This window comes from Brachyistius frenatus, unplaced genomic scaffold, assembly GCF_029030835.1.
Source record: "Brachyistius frenatus isolate BFR_SWC_R1_liver_20210118 unplaced genomic scaffold, ASM2903083v1 Contig_434, whole genome shotgun sequence".
NCBI lineage: Eukaryota > Metazoa > Chordata > Actinopteri > Embiotocidae > Brachyistius > Brachyistius frenatus.
The window spans coordinates 16,218-23,043 of NW_027211033.1; positions in this window are offsets into that span (position 1 = coordinate 16,218).

The window sequence follows — 6,826 nt, forward strand, 5'->3', positions numbered from 1 at the left end:
CTCCCCACCTCATTTTGTGCTGTAAAAGTTTAAAACTTCCTGAAGTAGAAAAAAAGACGTCGGTGAACTTCAATCACGCTTCAGCTCCTTTTTCTCCTGAATGTCGTTCTGCCCTAAAGTTTTCTAAAGTTAAAGAGAGCGTTGCTGCTTTCTTACTTGTCTGATGGACGCAAACATGTCTGACAGATGTCCATCAAAGACGCGTCACTGTCACTGAAGGCGTAAATTCTAACTCCGAACTCCATCAGGAGGACTCTGTTAATAACACCATCAGGAGGACTTTGTTAATAACTCCATCAGGAGGACTCTGTTAATAACTCCATCAGGAGGACTCTGTTAATAACTCCATCAGGAGGACTTTGTTAATAACTCCATCAGGAGGACTCTGCTAATAACTCCATCAGGATGACTATGTTAATAACTCCATCAGGAGGACTTTGTTAATAACTCCATCGGGAGGACTCTGTTAATAACTCCATCGGGAGGACTCTGTTAATAACTCCATCAGGATGACTGTGTTGATAACTCCATCGGGATGACTGTGTTGATAACTCCATCGGGATAACTGTGTTGATAACTCCATCGGGATAACTGTGTTGATAACTCCATCGGGATGACTGTGTTGATAACTCCATCGGGAGGACTTTGTTAATAACTCCATCGGGAGGACTCTGTTAATAACTCCATCGGGATGACTGTGTTGATAACTCCATCGGGATGACTGTGTTGATAACTCCATCGGGATGACTGTGTTGATAACTCCATCGGGATAACTGTGTTGATAACTCCATCGGGATGACTGTGTTGATAACTCCATCGGGAGGACTTTGTTAATAACTCCATCGGGAGGACTTTGTTAATAACTCCATCGGGAGGACTCTGTTAATAACTCCATCGGGAGGACTCTGTTAATAACTCCATCGGGAGGACTCTGTTAATAACTCCATCGGGAGGACTCTGTTAATAACTCCATCGGGAGGACTCTGTTAATAACTCCATCGGGAGGACTCTGTTAATAACTCCATCGGGAGGACTCTGTTAATAACTCCATCGGGAGGACTCTGTTAATAACTCCATCGGGAGGACTCTGTTAATAACTCCATCGGGAGGACTCTGTTGACAACTCCATCGGGAGGACTCTGTTGACAACTCCATCGGGAGGACTCTGTTGACAACTCCATCGGGAGGACTCTGTTGACAACTCCATCGGGAGGACTCTGTTGACAACTCCATCGGGAAGACTCTGTTGATAACTCCATCGGGAGGACTCTGTTGATAACTCCATCGGGAGGACTCTGTTGATAACTCCATCGGGAGGACTCTGTTGATAACTCAATCGGGAGGACTCTGTTGATAACTCCATCGGGAGGACTCTGTTAATAACTCCATCGGGAGGACTCTGTTAATAACTCCATCGGGAGGACTCTGTTAATAACTCCATCGGGAGGACTCTGTTAATAACTCCATCGGGAGGACTCTGTTAATAACTCCATCGGGAGGACTCTGTTAATAACTCCATCGGGAGGACTCTGTTAATAACTCCATCGGGAGGACTCTGTTAACAACTCCATCGGGAGGACTCTGTTAATAACTCCAGCAGGAGGACTCTGTTAATAACTCCATCAGGAGGACTCTGTTAATAACTCCAGCAGGAGGACTCTGTTAATAACTCCAGCAGGAGGACTCTGTTAATAACTCCATCAGGAGGACTCTGTTAATAACTCCATCAGGAGGACTCTGTTAATAACTCCAGCAGGAGGACTCTGTTAATAACTCCATCAGGAGGACTCTGTTAATAACTCCATCAGGAGGACTCTGTTAATAACTCCAGCAGGAGGACTCTGTTAATAACTCCATCAGGAGTACTCTGTTAATAATTAAAGTCTAATTTATTTTTATTTTTTTTTAGAATGGATTTGAAAAAAAAAAAAAAATATATATATATATATATATATATATATATAAAAAAAGATAACAACCTGCTTTGTCTTACAAAAGTAACATGTGCAGAACTACATTTTGTAACCTGATTCTCATAACACAACAACAACAACACCACTTCCTGTTTTGTATATTTTGCCGGTCAGCTGGTGTGTGGTTTGTATTGATGATGAGAGGACGAAAATATGTAAATGAGGAGTTACTACTGTGGAGAAATCAGGTGTTGTTTGAAAAGACTTCGTTCCATTATGAAGAGCTTCTGTTGAATGTTTTTAATGCAGCGAAATCTCTGTAATTTTGTAAAAAAAAAGAACATTTTAAAATGTATTGACATATTTCACTGCAACAAAAAATACTTTACTCATAAAATAACAAGTCAGACTCCTGAATGTAAAAATACAAAAGAAGATATTTACGTAAATAAATCAGATCCAATCATTTCCTGAGTGTATTCACTTGTTCTTTTATTATTAACGGTGAGATGCTGTATGTTTGCTGGATGGACTCTGAATGTGTGGATGATTTTGAAGGCAGTGAGAAGCACCAGCAGCTCGGAGGGATTCAAAAGGAGAAAATAGGCAAAAAACAACCTCTGAGCCTCGTGTTTTTTTTTTTTTCTGAGAGACTAAATTCATGCAGAGTGGACTCAGACTCAGGGACAGAAACACTGAGCCCCCCCTCCCTCCCTCCTCTCCACCACCACCACCACCACCACCACCATCCAGCAGCATGTGGAGGAAAACAAACAGAGTTGGTGGTGTCGCAGCAGCACCCCGAGGACTGCAGGTGTCGTTTGGAGAGCGATTGCAGCCGCTGCAGCGGCCTCGAGTGTCGTCACGCCGACTTACAGCCAAATTGCTTTGCAGCAATCCCCCCTCCTCCCCCACCTCCATTCTTCACCAACCTACCAGCAGCCAACACGACACAGACGGCTGCTTTCTTTTCTGCAGGATGCTCCTGTGTATGAAAATGTATATACGTCTGTTTTTACTTCGTGTTTCACCTTTGCAGCGACTAAATGTTGAAGAATTGATTTAATTAATGCAGCAGCATGTCCTGTGGCCACATGTAATCCTCTGAGAAGTCTCTGTTGGGAGGGCACACACACAATAAACACACTCACATTATCACACACAATAAACACACTCACATTATCACACTCACATTATCACACACAATAAACACACACATTATCACACACAATAAACACACTCACATTATCACACACACAATAAACACACTCACATTATCACACACAATAAACACACTCACATTATCACACACACACACACACATTATCACACACACAATAAACACACTCACATTATCACACACACAATAAACACACTCACATTATCACACACAATAAACACACTCACATTATCACACACACAATAAACACACTCACATTATCACACACACAATAAACACACACACACAATAAACACACACACAATAAACACACACATTATCACACACAATAAACACACCCACATTATCACACACACAATAAACACACACATTATCACACAATAAACACACACACATTATCACACACAATAAACACACTCACATTATCACACACACAATAAACACACTCACATTATCACACACAATAAACACACTCACATTATCACACACAATAAACACACACACATTATCACACACATTATCACACACACACACAATATCACACACACAACACACACATTATCACACACACACACACATTATCACACACACAATAAACACACACACACACATAAACACACATCACACACACATTATCACACACAATAAACACACTCACATTATCACACACACAATAAACACACACATTATCACACACAATAAACACACTCACATTATCACACACACAATAAACACACTCACATTATCACACACACAATAAACACACTCACATTATCACACACACAATAAACACAATCACATTATCACACACACAATAAACACACAATAAACACTCACATTATCACACACACAATAAACACACACATATCACACACACACACACACAATAAACACACACATTATCACACACACACACAATAAACACACACACATTATCACACACACAATAAACACACACATTATCACACACACACACAATAAACACACACATTATAAACACACACACATCACACACACAATAAACACACTCACATTATCACACACACAATAAACACACTCACATTATCACACACACAATAAACACACTCACATTATCACACACACACACAATAAACACACTCATTACTCACATTATCACACACACAATAACACACACACATTATCACACACAATAAACACACTCACATTACACACAATAAACACACACACACAATCACACAAACACACTCACATTATCACACACACACACACACACACTCACATTATCACACACACACATAATCACACACACAATAAACACACTCACATCACACACACAATAAACACACTCACATTATCACACACACACACACAATAAACACACTCACATTATCACACACACAATAAACACACTCACATTATCACACACACAATCACACACACACACACATTATCACACACAATAAACACACACATTATCACACACACAATAAACACACTCACATTATCACACACACACACACATATCACACACACAATAAACACACACATTATCACACACACAATAAACACACATTATCACACACACACACACACATAAACACAATATCACACACACACACACATTATCACACACAATAAACACACACATTATCACACACACAAACAAACACACTCACATTATCACACACAATAAACACACTCACATTATCACACACACACACTCACATTATCACACACACAATAAACACACTCACATTATCACACACAATAAACACACTCACATTATCACACACAATAAACACACTCACATTATCACACACACAATAAACACACTCACATTATCACACACACAATAAACACACTCACATTATCACACACACACTCACATTATCACACACACAATAAACACACTCACATTATCACACACACAATAAACACACTCACATTATCACACACACAATAAACACACTCACATTATCACACACAATAAACACACTCACATTATCACACACAATAAACACACACAATATCACACACAATAAACACTCACATTATCACTCACAATAAACACACTCACATTATTACACACAATAAACACACACAATATCACACACAGTAAACACACACATTATCACACACAATAAACACACACATTATCACACACAATAAACACACTCACATTATCACACACAATACACACACACAATATCACAAACAACACACACACATTATCACACACAATAAACACACTCACATTATCACACACACAATAAACACACTCACATTATCACACACAATAAACACACTCACATTATCACACACACAATAAACACACTCACATTATCACACACAATAAACACACATTATCACACACAATAAACACACTCACATTATCACACACAATAAACACTCACATTATCACACACAATAAACACACTCACATTATCACACACAATAAACACACTCACATTATCACACACAATAAACACACTCACATTATCACACTAATCAATAATTGGAGGGAGAACCTCGTCACTGATGGATGGAACCTCGCCCCTGAGGGATGGAACCTCGTCCCGGAGGGATGGAACCTTGTCCCTGAGGGACGGAACCTCCTCCCTGAGGGATGGAAGCTCATCCCTGAGGGACGGAACCTCCTCCTGAGGGATGGAACCTTGTCCCTGAGGGACAGAACCTCATCCCTGAGGGATAGAACCTTGTCCCTGAGGGACAGAACCTCCTCCCTGAGGGATGGAACCTTGTCCTTGAGGGACAGAACCTCCTCCCTGAGGGATAGAACCTCCTCCCTGAGGGATGGAACCTCATCCCGGAGGGATGGAACCTTGTCTCTGAGGGATGTTTCTCTCCAGCAGCTGTTTCCTTCAGGTCCGATGAGGTCATGAACTCACCACCAGGCCTGTTACAGAGCGCTGCGCTCCCCTCTGATGGTTTCATACCACCAGGTTTCAGTAACGGATCTTCTAAAGACATGTGACTCTACTGAACACACTGATGCTGCTAATGAGACATGATGTCATGAGACATGGAGGACGCTGGTTGGACACGTCTGTAGTTGATGATCTTCACTGTAATGTGATAATCAGTAGTTTTTCTGCAATTTTTTCGTGAAGTATTTTCTTGTTTTCACATTTAACTTTGTATTTTACATCAGATTGTTATATTTTGGTAAATGATCCTCATCATGGAGCTGTTATTATCGCATTAATGAGGTTATTGTAGCGCAACATGCTTCTATAGCTGTAATTAAATGATATGTTCATGTCTGGTTTTGAATTAGCAGATGATAAGTGAATATGTTGTTTTAGTAACAGGGAGCTGTGCGAGGCTTTTATCCATTTGCATGGAGATGTGGTTTATCTAAAGAAATAGGTTTTCAAAATATAAATTTTTATTTGTTTCAAAGTTTTTTTTATAAATACAGCAACAATGATCAAGAAAAAAGTCCAAATACAAAAAGAACAAAATTTAAACAGTGAAACAAAAGTTAACTGTGACTTTAGCTAACAACACAGAGATAACTGATGGACACATTTTATTCACTTTGGATTTGATGAGAGAAGTTGAATGGGAGTCTATGGAGCCGGAGGCTTTTTGGAGCCGACCTCTAGTGGCACTCGCTGGTATTGCAGCATAAAGGCCTCGTTTTTCAGAGCTGGAAGCTACTATTTTTTATTCATGTGCTGTTTAATGTTGAACTCATCTGGACTGTGACGTCCTCTCTGACATGTCT